The sequence below is a fragment of the Callithrix jacchus genome, chromosome 10, assembly GCF_049354715.1.
Source record: "Callithrix jacchus isolate 240 chromosome 10, calJac240_pri, whole genome shotgun sequence".
NCBI lineage: Eukaryota > Metazoa > Chordata > Mammalia > Primates > Cebidae > Callithrix > Callithrix jacchus.
Window position 1 is genome coordinate 124622368 of NC_133511.1, and position 15821 is coordinate 124638188.

Consider the following 15821-nt stretch of genomic DNA (forward strand, 5'->3'; position numbering starts at 1 on the left):
TCCTCCACCGCCTTCATCTGCCTGTCTGTCTTTCCTAGTGACACCATCATCTACTTCCCGATGCGAGGTACAGCCCCGGCTCCTTCAGGAGGACGAAGGGCCCACACTAAGCCTCTGGGACCATTCCAGGGGTGGAGGGGGTAGGGCCAGTGTGAATCTGGCCCTGCTGTAGTCCCAGCTACTCGGGAGGCTGAGGCAGAAGAATCGCTTGAACCCATGAGGCAGAGGTTGCAGTGAGCTGAGATTGCTCCACTGCACTCCAGCCTGGGTGGCAGAGGGAGACTCAGTCTCAAAAAACCAAAAAACAAAAGAGAGTTGCAGTCCCAACCCTCTACCAGTGACACGGGTGTCTGCCTGTCTGGACACCCTCCCCCTGCTCTCGGCCTACGTGGCACACCTCGGCGCTTGGCCCAAGCTCAAGGCCTACCTGGCCTCCCCTGAGAACCGTCCCATCTTTGGAAGCTGTAAGATGTCAGCCCACCTGGCCTCCCCCTTGGAGCAGGGTTGCCCTTGGGAATCAGGAAAAGCAATGAGAGGAAAGCTGTGCCGTGTCACTGAGGGACCCTCTGCCTTGGGGAGGGTGAGTTCGAGGCCGGATGCCCGGGCGGGTAACAGCATCAGATCCCAGAGCTGCCTGTGAACAACAGATCCACCCTGGAGGGCGTCCTGTAGGAGGGGTTGGCCTCACAGGGGTTGTAATGACAGCAACCCAGGGAACGGTGTCAATCCAAGAAAGGGACAGCCTTGCAGTGACAGTTGCTGCCGGTCGCGTGATGAATTCCATTGTCCGGATGCATGGGCAGGAGGATCTCTACACACCCAGACGTGGTGCACACACATATACTCGGGGTGGCGCACACACTCAGGTGTTTCACATGCAAATCAGTGCCCCCTGTTCTCACGTGTTATCCATGGTCACGGACGCTGGGACAATCCTAGCCTGTGCCGCAGGTGGCCAGCAGGGCCTAGGTGAGGGCCATATTGTGAGCCTGGAAGTCTGGGTGGCCTCCTGTCTCTGGGGACTGAGGCATCAAGGGTTTCCCGCAGCTCCAGGGAGCCTGCGTTGGTGCAAATGGGGCTCGCCCCGCCCCAAGGCCCCACTGTCTGCCCAGCCTAGCCCCTCTTCCTGTGTCCAGCTCCTGCAGAGCCGAGCCTGCCTGGCACCTTCTGCCAGCTCACTGCACCATCTGGAGTTGGACAATTCCAGAAAGCCCACCACCCTCACACACGCCTGCTGCCCTCAGGGTGAAGACTACCCCCTGCGGGTCTTGCTCTCTGTCCAGAAGGTTCCCTGACCCTCCCTGCCCCATTCACCCCTGCACTGCCCAGCCTGGCTCACTGGGAGCCCCTCTGCCCACTGTTCCCTGCCCGCCCCTCCTTCAGCCCTCCTCTCTGTCCCTCCTGCAATGGCTCAGGTGCCCTGGGACACTTCTGCCTTCCTCGGCTCCCCTGGGGAGCCTGGGCTGCTCACTGCCTTCCCGGGAACCATAGGCTCCTCCCCCGAGGGCAGGGCTGGATCTGGTTTACTTCTGTCTCTGCTGCTCCAGGGAGGTGGCTGACTCCCCTTTACCCTGAGTCAGGACATGGGTGTGCAAACACCACCGGGAGCTGTTCCCCATCCCCACTGCTGCCACCTCTGTCTCGAAGGCACCAGGCCTAGGTTTGCCCTTTGCCTCTTTTCCTCTCTCTCTTCAACCCAGTGGGATTTTATGAGTCTCCTCTCAGAGGCCTGCCTGTGCCCACAGGCCTGGCACCCCACGCTGTGCTGGGAGCACGGTAAGGACTTAGATGACTGTCTCATCTAACCCCTCTGGAGTGAAGCTGAAGATCAAAGAGGTGAGGTGACTTGTCCAAGGCCACACAGCTCAGAAAAGGCGGAGCTGGATTCACACCCAGGCCTTTTCACGGGTGGCCCTGGGAAAGAGAGGAAGGGAAGGGGTCGGGGACCAGAGGAGACAGCAGGAGGCCAGGCTCAAGGCAGGAATGACCCAGGCACAGGCAGGACCGGAAGCTACGGAGGAGTCTCCCAGGGGTTGAGTGGACAGGGGCCTGGTGACCTCAGTGGAGGCCTTGTCTGCTGGAGGAAGGAGTGGGAGTTGACTCCCAGGCCACTAGGGAGCCACTGCAGGCTTTTGAGCAGGGTTGGTGACTTTTAGGAATCAGAGCCTGTGACAGCTCAGGCTGGAGGCCTTGGGCACCAGCTAACTCAACACCTAACAGATAGGGAAACTGAGGCCCAGAGAGGGGACTGGACCTCCTAGGTTCACTGAGCAAGTAGGTAGCTGGGCCAAGTTGGTGTCCTGGGTCCTACCTCCCAGGCCAGAGACGCTTAGCAGAGGCTCCATGGGGAGGGGCCTTATGCACCTTGGATGTGAGGGGCTGACTGGCAGTTGTGTTTCTGGTGAAGGAGAGCTGACCCCTTTTGGGAGTCATAGTCCAGGAAGGACCCCCCCCCACCAGTCCCCAAGAGGAAAATGCAGCACGTCCATCATCTCAGTGAAATCCTGAAGCTCCCAAGTCCTGAAGACAGACTGCTGCCTGAGGGGGGCGCTGTTCCGGTGGGTCTCCTAACCCTGCCCCAAGGAGCCTGCTAGGAAGGGCCCAGGGCCTGCAGCCTGTGGCCTGTGAGCCTCCTCCGTGCCCGGGGAATTAAGGAGGGCGTGCTCAGCTTCAGCCTCGCCTGGGTCAGGGCTTGGAGTATGCTTGGGATGCCCCAGTCCTGGGGGCAGGCAGCTCTGCCAGTGGCTTGGCATGAGGAGGGCTGGAGTCCTTGGACCACAGTGGTTCACTGTGCAGGTGGGCAAGACAGTGGCCGTGGGAGGACACTTGGGCATCCGCAGGTTCTAGGGCAGCAGGAGAAAAGTGGCTCTTTTCAAAGCTTCCGGCAGGAGTTGGGTGCACTGGCCCACACCTGCAGTCCCAGCCACTCAGAGGCTGACGTGGGAGGATCGCTTGAGCCGAGGAGTTAGTGAACTATGATTGTGCCACTGCACTCCAGCCTGGGCAACAGAGTGAGACCCCATCTCTAAAATATATTTTATTTTATTTTTTAAGACAGTCTCACTCCACCGCCCAGGCTAGAGCACAGTGGCGTGATCTCGACTCACTGCAACCTCTGCCTCCTGGGTTCAAGTGACCCTCATGCCTCAGGCTCCCAAGTATCTGGGATTACAGACACATGCCACCATGCCTGGCTAATTTTTGTATTTTTAAGAGAGACAGGGTTTTGATATGTTGGCCAGGGTGATCGCAAACTCCTGACCTCAAGTGATCCACCTGCCCCACCCTCCCAAAGTGCTGGGATTACAGGTGTGAGCCACTGTGCCCAGCTAAAAAAAAAAGTATATATATATACATGCATATATATACATATATGTATATATGTATTTTATATGTATATATAAAATATATACATATAATATATTAATATATTTTATATAAATATTATATATAAAGTATACAAATATATATGTATATATAAATATGTATGTATACGTATATAGGTATATATAAATTTATATATAATATGTATATGTATACATATATATAAAAATATATATACATATATATGTGTGGGTGTGTGTATATATATTTTTTATTTATATTTTGAGATGGAGTATCTCACTGTTGCCAGGATGGAGAGCAATGACATGATCTTGGCTTACTGCAGCCTCCACCTCCTGGATTCAAGCAATTCTGCCTCAGCCTCTGGATTTGGAATTACAGGCGCCCACTGCCAAGCTTGGCTAATATTTTTGTATTTTTGGTAGAGACGGCGTTTCATCATGTTGGCCAGGGTGGTCTCACACTCCTGACCTCTTGATTCGCCCACTTCAGCCTCCCAAAGTGCCGGGATTACAGGCATGAGCCACCGTGCCCAGCTGGAAATATTTGTAAAACAAAGCTTCCTGCAGACAATCACTTGCACCTTCTTCAGGGTGACTGGGCTGGGCATTCTGACCGTGTAGCTCTGAGACTGCAGGCATGTGGATGGAGGGGCTCCCTGTGGCCAGGAAGAGGGCCCTGCCTGGGCGCCTCAGGACTGGCACTGAGCCACGTGTGTGGGCTGCTGCACGGCGTGGGGGTGACAGACGGTTATCGGTGAGAGACTGGGAGCTCCTCTAGCTGGACGCTTGACAGGTGACACTCAGGGCATGTGGTCGGGACTCCCTAGCAGCATATGGGAGGGAGTAGGGTGAGCTCCCTCCAGGCAACGTCCCGAGCACTTGACATATGTTAACGCCTTTAATCAGCAGAAAGAACCACCTGGTGGACGCTATTATCATCTCCATTTTGTTTTTTTAATTTTTTATTTTTTGAGACAGAGTCTCACTCTGTCCCCAGGCTGGACTGCAGTGGTGCGATCTCGGCTCACTGCAACCTCCTCCTCCTGAATTCAAGCGACTCTCCTGCCTAGGCCTCTGGAGTAGCTGGGATTACAGGCATCTGCCACCATACCTAGCTAAGTTTTGTATTTTTCATAGATATGGTTTTCACCATGTTGGCCAGGCTGGTCTCAAACTCATAACCTCAAGTGATCTGCCTGCTTCAGCCTCCCAAAGTGCTGGGATTACAGGTGTGAGCCACTGTGCCTGACCTATCTCCATTTTAGAGATGAGGAAACAGAGGCACAGAGAGCTAAAGTAACAGTCTAAGGTCACACAGCTGGTAAGAGGGTGACTCAGGATTTGAACCAAGGCTTTCTGGCTCCAGGCCTGTGCTTGAAGCACTTCTGCCACAGGTGGAGGCTCAAGTTGCTGGGCTTTTTTGGTTATTTCTTTTTTTCAATTCTTAAATTCTGGTGCAGAGTGACAGAGCGAGACGCTGTCTCCCCCTACCCCCCCCCCCCAAAAAAAAAGCACTCTGGACAAATGAAGTGGTTGAAAGTGGTTATTTAAAAGGTTATTGTTGGCTGGGCGTGGTAGCTCACGCCTGTAATCCCAGCACTTTGGGAGGCCGAGGCGAGCAGAGGTCAAGAGATTGAGATCATCCTGGCCAACATGGTGAAACCCTGTCTCTATTAAAAAAATACAAAAATTAGCTGGGCTTGGTGGCAGGCGCCTGTTGTCCCAGCTACTCAGGAGGCTGAGGCAGGAGAATTGCTTGAACCTGAGAGGTGGTGGTTGCAGTGAGCCGAGATCGTGCCACTGCACTCCAGCCTGGCACCTGGTGACAGGGTGAGACTCTGTCTCAAAAAAAAAAAAAAAAAAAAAAGGTTATTGTTCGTTAAATGTTAACCATCCTGACTGAAATGAAGTTGAAGCCCCGGAATTTTAGAAGCAAAAGCAGAGTCATGCACAACCTCTGGCCCACTCTGCCGCTTGCCTTCATAGCCAGCGATGCGGGAAGCCAGCTCTGAAACAGGTGGGGTGAAGTCGGGGTGCTCACGTTCAGCCGGAAGCCTCCTCTCACTGCACCTGCACGCACGGTTACCCCTGAAAGCTGCTGGGTGTTTCTCTGGGAGTTGCTTTTGGCAATGAAACCACACTTGAACTCCAGACCTCCCCGCCGGAAGACTTTGGACGGGGTCAGGGTGGGACCCTTGAATTTCCAGATGGGATTTTCTGCCGCAAACAAGGTCAGAAGCGTGGCCGTGGCTCATGCAGACGTGAGCGTCCGCCTTCTCTGCTTCCCCTTAAACTAACGTCACGAGCCTTGTCCTCAGAAGCAGCATCCAGGGCAGAAAATCTGGTGGAAGGCTTGGCCCACCCGTCTGCTGTGCCTGCCACAGGCGCCGGGCTTACAGCCTGTCCCACCTTAAAATGAGAAGGCGGTGCCCTCTGGGAGGTCCAGGCTCAGTAGGTGCAGGTCTTCAAGTAGAACCAGCGACTAGGCCACTCCTGTGGAAGATGGCCATTGCCAGAGTCGGAAGCAGCTGCTTTTTCCTGCTGTTCCAAAAATAGGACGACCGTGACCTTTGGCTCATAAATCCAGCCAAGGCAACGGTTGCACATGCAACTGGGATAGCTGCCCAGCTCTCTTCCTCTACCCACCTGGCCCAGCGTTCCCTGCTGGTCCCAGGCCCTGCTCCCTAGACATGGGGATTGACCCAAGCCGTGCCAATCAGAGAGCCTCGGCTCCAGCCACAGCAGCAACTGGTCCCCGGGGAGAGCACAGGAGCAGAGCCTGACCCGTCCCCAACACAGCTGGCCGGGAGGTCGAAAGGCTGTGAGAAGGTGAATCCAGAGTGGACTGTGGTTACGGCTGAGAGAGTGGAGCAGGGGTGTGTGTGTGTGTGTGTGTGCGCGTGTGCGCGCGCGCGTGCGTGTGTGTGTGTGCGCGCGCGTGTGTGTGTGCACGCGTGCGTGTGTGTGCGTGTGTGTGTGTGTGTGTGTGTGAGAGAGAGAGAGAGAGAGAGAGAGAGGTGGCAGGCAGTTTTTCGTTGCCTGGTTCCATTCCATGAGAATCCAGCTCCACTTTCCCTGGTTAGGTCATGTGAGCCCATAAATGCCTCCCTCCCTTTTGGTGTTGAGTTTCTGTACTTTCAGCTGGAAGAGATTGTGATAGATTCAAAATATGTCCACAAATCCTTTGACGATTTCTCCCTCAAAATTTGGAGGCCGGGTGCAGTGGCTCAAGCCTGTAATCCCAGCACTTTGGGAGGCCGAGGTGGGTGGATCACGAGGTCAAGGGATCGAGACCATCCTGGTCAACATGGTGAAACCCCGTCTCTACTAAAAATACAAAAAATTAGCTGGGCATGGTGGCGTGTACCTGTAATTCCAGCTACTCAGGAGGCTGAGGCAGGAGAATTGCCTGAACCCAGGAGGCGGAGGTTGCGGTGAGCCGAGATCGCGCCATTGCACTCCAGCCTGGGTAACAAGAGCGAAACTCCATCTCAAAAAAAAAAAAAAAAAAAATTTGGAACCTGGGCAGGGTGGTTCCAACAATCCCAGCATTTTGGGAGGCCAAAGCAGGAGGATCTCTTGAGCCCAGGAATTATTAAAAACAAAATTACAATTATAATTACAATTAAAAATAAAATTAGTCCAGTGTGGTGGCATGCACCTATAGTCCCAGCTACTCGAGAGGCTGAGGCAGGGAGATCATTTGAACCTGGCTGGGAGGTTGAGGCTGCAGTGAGCCGTGATTGTGCCACTGCACTCCAGCCTGGGTGACAGAGGGAGACCATGTCTCCCCCCTTAAAAAAATAAAAAATAAACCTAATCCCTACCCCTTGAGTATAGGCTGGACTTAGTGGACTTAGTGTGTGGAAGTGACGGTGCATGACTTCTGAGACCAGGTCATAAAAGGCACTGTGGCTTCCATCTTGCACTCTTGAATCACACGTTCGGGGAAAGCCAGCTGCCATGTCATGAGGACACTCAAGCAGCTCTGTGGAGGTCCAGTGGTGCAGAACTGAGGCGTCCTGACAAAGCCAGCACCACATCACTGTTCATGTGGGTGCACCAGTGTGGACGTGGATCCTGCAGCCCCAGGTAAGCCCCGGGCACCATCTCAATGGCCACCTCATGAGAGACCCCAGCAGCAACTCCTAGCTAAAGCACTCCCAAGTGTGTGACTCAGAAATGAATATAGTACATGTGTGTTGTTTTAAGTGGCTAAGCTTTGGGGTAATTTGCGATGCAGCAATAGATAAGTAATACAGAGTTCAAACCAAGCCGACACCATCAAACCTCACTATGGGACAGGGGTGAGCGGCTGACAAGGCTTACCAGACAAGGCAGATGCTGAGATTTCATGAGCTGTTCATGAGATTTCATGAGTCCAGTTTCTTGGGTTGGGGCTTGCAGTCATTTCTGAGTTCTCTTGGCAAAGGTGTTTGTCAGTATCTGGGATAAAGCCACATCCTTCAAACAGGAGTCTTTCCTCTGATGATCCCTGATTCCTGGTTGTGAGGCTGTGTGGCTGCAGCTCATTCACGCTGAAGAGGAAGGAAGGAGCAGTGTGTAAGAGAGCAGGTGCTGGGCTTGGCTTCAGGTCCCAACTCTGCCATGTGACTTTGAGCTAGATGCCTAAATGAGATAATGCCTCTAAAACATTTAGCACAGTGTCTGGAACACAGTAGGTGCTCAATAAATGGCTGAAAACAATTTTTGTAAGAATCTAGCTTCAGCGAGGCACGGTGGCTCACGCCTGTAATCCCAGTACTTTGGGAGGCTGAGGCGGGTGGATCACTTGAGGTCAGGAGTTCGAGACCAGCCTGGCCAATACAGTGAAACTCTGACTCTATTCAAAATACAAAAATTAGCACAGCACAGTGGCACATGCCTGTAGTCCCAGATACTTGGGAGGCTGAAGCAGGAGAATCGCTTGAATCCAGGAGGTGGAGGTTGCAGTGAGCTGAGATTGTGCCACTGCACTCCAGCCTGGGCTGCAGAGCAAGACTCTGTCTCAGAAAACAAAAGAAAACAAACAAAAAACCCAGCTTCAAAGTTTCTCACCACTGTCAGCTTTGGTGCTGTCTCAACATCTTCACAAAGCAGCGTCTCTTCTTTTTCTATGTATTTGAGCAATGAGCACAGTCTCCTGCTTTAGTATGTTCGTCTCACCTAAGAGCAAGAAAGAAACAAAGACAGTGAACTGACCTCTGACAAAACTTGACTTTTGGAAATTTCAGCCAAGCCATGAGTCAGGCACTCGAGTCTAGTATGAAACAAAGAAATATTATTGCATTGCAATTTTTCTCTCCAAGTAAGTTTTTTCTTTTTTTAATTTTTTATTGCATTTTAGGTTTGGGGGTACATGTGCAGAACATGCAAGACAGTTGCATAGGTACACACATGGCAGTGTGTTTTGCTTCCTTTCTCCCCTTCACCCACATTTGGCATTTCTCCCCAGGCTATCCCTCCCCAGCTCCTCCCCCTTTTTTTCTTCCTTCCTTCCTTCCTTCCTTCCTTCCTTCCTTCCTTCCTTCCTTCCTTCCTTCCTTCCTTCCTTCCTTCCTCTCCTCTCTCTCCTCTCTTCTCCCTCCCTCCCTCTCTCTTTCTTTCTTTGTCTCTTTCTCTCTCTCTCCTCTCTCTCTCCCTCCCTCCCTCTCTTTCTTTCTCTCCTCTCTCTCCTCTCTCTTTTCCTCCTTCCCTCCCTCCCTCTCTCTCTTTCTTTCTCTCCTCTCTCTCCTCCCTCCCTCCCTCTCTCTGTCTCTCTCTCTCTTTCTTTCTCTATTTCTTTCTTTCTCTCCTCTCTCTCCTCCCTCCCTCCCTCCCTTCCTCCCCCTCTCTCTGTCTCTCTGTCTCTCTTTCTTTCTCTCCTCTCTCTCCTCCCTCCCTCCCTCCCTCCCTCCCCCCTCCTCTTTCTTTCTGTTTATTTTGGAGATGGAGTCTGTCGCCCAGGCTGGAGTGCAGTGGTGCGAACTTGGCTCACTGCAACCTCCACCTCCCATGTTGGAAACAGATGCTCGGTGCCGCAAAGAAAAATCAGCACTGGGACAAAGGATCTCTCAGCAAGGCAAATTTTACTTCCTGCAGGAAGGGTGCCCTCGCCAGCCATCTTGCCGTGAGTACAATGAACGAAGGAAAAGCAGACGTATTTACCCCTTATGCATTTGGGGTCGTCCTTACTGCTGTGTCTGATCTCCGTTGATTGGAGCCAGACCTCACAATCTAACCTAAAACCCAGTCGACTAACAACTTAAAACTTTTCTATGCAGGTAAAAGCAATGGAGAGCAAAAAGGAAGTCCAAATAAGGACGGGCACAGGCTAGAGCTGGGACATGCCTGTGAGCACGTCCAGCACAGGTGTCTTGGTTAAAGTACAAGGACATAGAATGTGCCACGTGCCTGTGAGCGTGTCTAACAGCTGCACAGGATAGGGCTTAACAAAGAGTTATTAGCAAAAAGCAAGAAGGATTTATTCTTTAACAAGATAGGAAACTTTGAAGAGAACTTTTCTACTTCCCACATCACACATTCAAGCTATTCTCCCGCCTCAGTCGCTGGAGTAACTGGGATTAAAGGCATGTGCCACCACTCCTGGCTAATTTTTTTATTTTTAGTAGAGATAGGGTTTCACCCTGTTGGCCAGGCTGGTCTCAAATTCCTGAGCTCAAGTGATCTGCCTGCCTTGGCCTCCCAAAGAGCTGGGATTACAGGTGTGAGCCACTGAAACTAGCCTCCAAGTAAAGTTCTTTGAAACCAAGTTTTTAATTGCTCAATATTCAAAATCAACATACTATTTAATAATGAAAACCTGGCCGGGCATGGTGGCTCATGCCTATAATCCCAGCACTTTGGGAGGCCAAGGCGGGCAGATCACCTGAGCTCAGGAGTTCGAGACCAGCCTGGCCAACATGGTGAAACCCCATCTCTACTAAAAATACAAAAAATTAGCTGGGCATGTTGGCACACGCCTGTAGTCCCAGCTACTTGGGAGGCTGAGGCAGGAGAATAGCTTGAACCCAGGCGGTGGGGGCTGCAGTGAGCCGAGATGGCACCACTGAACTCTAGCCTGGGTGACAGAGCGGGACTCTATCTCAAAGAAAAAAAAGGAATGAAAACCTAATTGATCGTTCTAATCACATGGAGCAGGTTGAGAAGCTGTTTTCTCAGACACAGCCCTCGATGTGTGATTCTTCTGCTGGGATCATGGACTGACACTCTCCAGAGGAATGGAACCAATAGGAGATTCGCGCCAGCATGAAAGCTGGTGTGCAGTGCCAGTGCCTGAGACCCAGGGCAGGGGTGTAGGTTCCAGGATGGGGCTGCAGGCTTGGGAACCAGAAGTGCCAATGGTGTAGGTCTCTGTCTGAGGGCAGGAGCAGATTGATGTCCCAGCTCAGTTAGGTAGAAAGTGAATTCAGTTCTCCTCTGCCTTTTCGTTCTGTTCAGGCCCTCACAGATTGGACAATGCCCACCCACACTGGGGAGGGCCATCTGCTATACTCAGTCCTCCAATTCAAATGCCAGTCTCTTCTCGAAGCACCCTCACAGCTACACCCAGAAATCACATTTACCTGGCAATCCAGGCATCCGTTACCCTAGTCAAGTTGACACATAAAACAAACCCTCACCAACAGCTTTGCTAGGTTTCCGTTCTGCATATCAGATCCAGTCCACGTTGCTCTCAGTTTTGCCTCTGAGCCCTGCCGTGATCTTCCCACACCCTCCGGAGCTAACCCTGGTCATCTGCCCTCCATTAATGCATTCCTAGGCCTCGGTCCGTCCTCACGTTGCTTGCCTCCCCGGCAAAGCTCTTTAGGATGACCTGATGCCTCCAATCCAGAATCCTCCCTGCATCCCGGGAGGGCTGTTCCTGCAGCCTGGCTTTGGCCTGAGCTATTTTGCTAAAGGGAGGGATGTGGACTCCCAGCACAGTGGGAAATGAGCTGATGAATGGAGTCACTTGCAGCCGCGAGTGCGTTTGTACCAGCTCTCAAGGTGGCCCCATTTCTACTGCTCCGTGCACCCCAAGTGCTATCTGCATCTCCAGATTTCAAGAGTATATAATTTTTTTGTTGGTATTAAAATGCTCATCTAGGCAGGGCGTGGTGGCTCACGCTTATAATCCCAGCACTTGGGGAGGCCGAGGTGGGTGGATCACTTGAGGTCAGGAGTTTGAGACCAGCCTGGCTAACACGGTGAAACCCCGTCTGTACTAAAAATATGAAAATCAGCCAGGCATGATGGTGGGCGCCTGTAGTCCCAGCCACCCAGGAGGCTGAGGCACAAGAATCGCTTGTACTCGGGAAGCAGAGATTGCCGTGAACCCACAACATGCCACTGTACTCCAGCCTGGGACACAGTGCAAGACTCAGTCTCAAAATAAATAAATAAATAAATAAATGCTCATCCACATGTCTGTTTTCCTATTACGACTAGAAATCTCTTGAGAGAAGGGACTGGATTATTTTTTCTTCTTCTTTTCCCGCTTTTGAATTGAGCTATTACTTAGAGTAGGTGCACTTATCTTAAGCATACAGCTCAGTAAATGTTTATACGCGTACACCTGTGTACAGGTGCACCTGCCTACCTGTGTAACCACAACCCAGTCAAGGTGTTGAACATTCCCAGTGCCCTCTGTTTGCTGGTGTCATGGGTTGCCAGAAAGCCTCAACTTGATGTAACTGTGTTTGTTATTTGCTACTTACCAAAGCACTCTGACTTTTATTGGCTTAAAACAACACATGCCTAGGCCGGGCACGGTGGCTCAAGCCCATAATCCCAGCACTTTGGGAGGCCAAGGTGAGTGGATCATGAGGTCAAGAGATCGAGACCATCCTGGTCAACAAGGTGAAACCCCGTCTCTACTAAAAATACAAAATTAGCTGGGAACAGTGGCGCATGCCTGTAGTCCCAGCTACTCGGGAGGCTGAGGCAGGAAAATTGCTTGAACCCAGGAGGCAGAGGTTGCAGTGAGCTGAGATTGTGCCATTGCACTCCAGCCTGAGTAACAAGAGTGAAACTCCATCTCAAAAAAAAAAAACAAAAACATGCGTATTCCTCCCAGCCCTGTGGCTGGACTGGGTGGCGCTTCTGGGCTGGGCCAGCTTGGCTGAGTCTGGCTGGTCTGGTTGTCCTCACCATGACATGGGACCTCAGCTCAAATAGTGGGAACTCCAGCTGGGTGCAGTGGCTCATGCCTATAATTCCAGCACTTTGGGAGGCCAAGGCAGGAGGATCAGCCAGGAGTTTGAGATCAGCCTGACCAACATGGCGAAACCCCATCTCTACTAAAAATACAAAAATTAGCTGGGCAAGGTGGCATATGCCTGTAATCCCGGCTACACAGGAGGCTGAGGCAAGAGAATCACTTGAGGCGGAGGTTGCAGTGAGCTGAGATTGTGACACTACACTCCAGCCTGGATGACACAATGAGACCCGTCTGTCTCAAAAAAAAAAAAAAGAAGAAGATAGTGGGAACTCCTTCCACGTGGTCTCACATCCTCCAGGTCAGCCCAGGCTTGCACCTGCCCTGGCAGGTTTTCTAGCACAAGAGAGGGCTACCTCGGCCCACAGGTGCTTTCCAGGCCCCCGCTCGTGTCCCTTTTGCTCATATCCCATTGTCCAGAGTAAGCTGTGTGACCAAGGCCAGATTCAGGATCCAGAGTGATGCTTTTCCTCTCAGTGGACGGCGCAGCAGAGTCACGTTGTGGAGGGACCCAGGCACGGGAATGGGATAAAGTGGTGGTCATTTGACAATTGGCCGCTGATGTTCTTCAAGCAGAACGTGAATGATCACAGGCAGAGGAACAGAGTTTCAGGAAAACAAGAAGCAAGCCAAGAGGTGTGTACGTGTGGGTGGTTTTTAGGGTGTCCCGAAGAGAGTACACAGCTTGGATGTCATCTAGATTAGCGGTAGGGAAAACGGAATGATCCACCCAACCAATGCAAAAGAAAAAAATAGAAAACAGAACAGGGGGACAAATAGCATAAAATAAGACAGACTGACTGAAGCACAAGTTAGCAATTACATTGACAGGTCCTCTCTCTGTCCGCCAGGCTGGAGTGCAGTGGTACCGTCACAGCTCACTGCAGCCTCGACCTCCTGGGCTCAGGTGATTCTCCCACGGCGGCCTCCTGGGTAGCTAGGACTACAGGAGCGCACCACCATGCTGGGCTAATTTTTAAAAATGATTTGTAGAGATGAGGTTTCACTATGTTTCCCAGGCTGGTCTCAGACTCCTGGGCTCCAGCAATCTGCCCACCTTGGCCACCCAAAGTGCTGGGATTACAGGCGTGAGCCACCATGTTTGGCCCCAAGAGATTTTTTTTCCTACTTTTTTTTTATTGTAGTAAAATACACGTGTGTACAATTTACCACCGTGACCATTTTTAAGTGTAAAGCGCAGTGGTATTAAATGCATTCATGGTGTAAGCACTACTGCTGTCCATTCCTAGAACTCTCTTTAGCTCATAGAATCAGAACTCTGCCCACTAAGCACTAACTGTCCATTCTTCTCCTCCCAATCCCTGGCAACCACCGTTCTACTTCCTGCTTCTATGATTTTGACTACTCTGAAGTATCTCATATAAGTGGAATCATACAGTATTTGTCTTTTCGTGACTGGTTTATTTCACTTCGTATAATGTCCTCAAGGTTCATCTATGTGTTGGCATGTATCAGAATTTCCTTCCAAGTGATTTTTTACAAAGATGAAAACCAGTTCAGTGGAGAGAAGACAGCCCTTTTGATATGGCTAGGCTTTGTGTCCCCCCCCAAATCTCATCTTGAATTGTAATCCCCAAGTGCTGGGGGAGAGACCTGCTGGAAGGTGACTGGATCTTAGGGTGGTTTCCCCAGTGCTATTCCTGAGAGGGAGGGAGTGCTCACGAGATCTGATGGTTTTATACATGGCGGATTCCCTGCCAGGCGTTGTGGCTCATATCTGTAATTCCAGCACGTTGGGAGGCTGAGGCAGACAGATCACTTGAGGTCAGGAGTTTGAGACCAGCCTGGCCAACATGGAGAAACCCCATCGCTACTAAAAATACAAAAATTAGCCAGGCATGGTGGCACATGCCTGTGATCCCAGCTACACAGGAGGCTGGGGCAGGAGAATCACTTGAACCCAGAAGGCAGAGGAGGGAGAGGTTGCCGTGAGCCGAGATCTCCAGCCTGGATGACAGAGAGACTGTCTCAAAAAAAAAAAAGAAAAAAACACACGCCCGGAACTTCCTGGACGCCATATGTGCCAGAGGGCGTCACCTGGAGCTTAAGAAGCTGCACACAAGTATTGAATTCCTACCAATGGCCAAAAACAGATTAAGAGGGCCGAAGTCCGGGAATGTATTTCACACAGCCAGCCAAAAAAACTTTAAGGCTAAAAAGAAAGCAAAACTAGTCACCACGAATCTTCTTCTTCTTTTTTTTTTTTTGAGACAGAGTTTCGCTCTTGTTACCCAGGCTGGAGTGCAATGGCGCAATCTCGGCTCACCGCAACCTCCGCCTCCTGGGTTCAGGCAATTCTCCTGCCTCAGCCTCCCGAGTAGCTGGGATTACAGGCACGCGCCACCATGCCCAGCTAATTTTTTGTATTTTTAGTAGAGACAGGGTTTCACCATGTTGACCAGGATGGTCTCGATCTCTTGACCTCGTGATCCACCTGCCTCGGCCTCCCAAAGTGCTGGGATTACAGGCTTGAGCCACCGCGCCCGGCCCACCACGAATCTTAAGAAGATAAACATTATGAATGAAGAAAAAGTTAACAGTAAATAAAGCCTTTGTAGATGTACGAAAGGAGCTTGCACATTTCTCAAAGGCCTTTCACTTGAACCTCTGCAGAAAGAACTGATTCCTCAGCAGCGTCACGAAAGCAAAGCAGTGAATGTTCATGAAGCTACAAAATTAACGGCTCATTTGTAAAACAGTAGTGATTCCCCACAAAGACCAATAAATTAAATGTTTTATACAAAAAAAGCCACACCCAAAAAACAAAACAGTTTCCCTTGGGTTTTTTGCACTCTCTCTCTCTCAGCTGCCATCGTGTAAGACATACCTGCTTTCCCTTCCGTTGTGATCATAAGTTTCCTGAGACCTCCCTAGCCATGTGGAACTGTCAATCAATTACACCGCTTTTCTTCATAAATTACCCAGTCTCAGGTGGCGTTTTTACAGCAATGCGACACGGGACTAGTATGGTAAATTGGTACCGCAGCGTGGGGGACTGCTCTAACGATACTGGAAAATGTGGAAGTGACTTTGGAACCGGGTAATGGGCAGAGGTTGGAACAGCTGGTGGGGATCAGAAGAGAACAGGAAGAAATGGGAGAGTCTGGAGTCTTGTTGAGTGCTTTTGAGCAAAATACTGATAATGGTGTGAGCAGTGAAGTCCAGGCTGCGGTGGTCTCAGATGGAGACGAGGCGCTTACTGGGACCTGGAGTGAAGGTGACTCATGCTACGCTTTTCAGCAAAGAGAACGGGC

The 15821-nt window shown here is 51.1% G+C and overlaps 1 pseudogene; it reads left to right on the plus strand.

Annotated features, from left to right (window-relative positions):
- The first annotated feature begins 14646 nt into the window (after positions 1–14646).
- On the plus strand, positions 14647–15312 carry LOC118145655 (ribosomal biogenesis factor-like; annotated as a pseudogene).
- Positions 15313–15821: the final 509 nt, after the last annotated feature.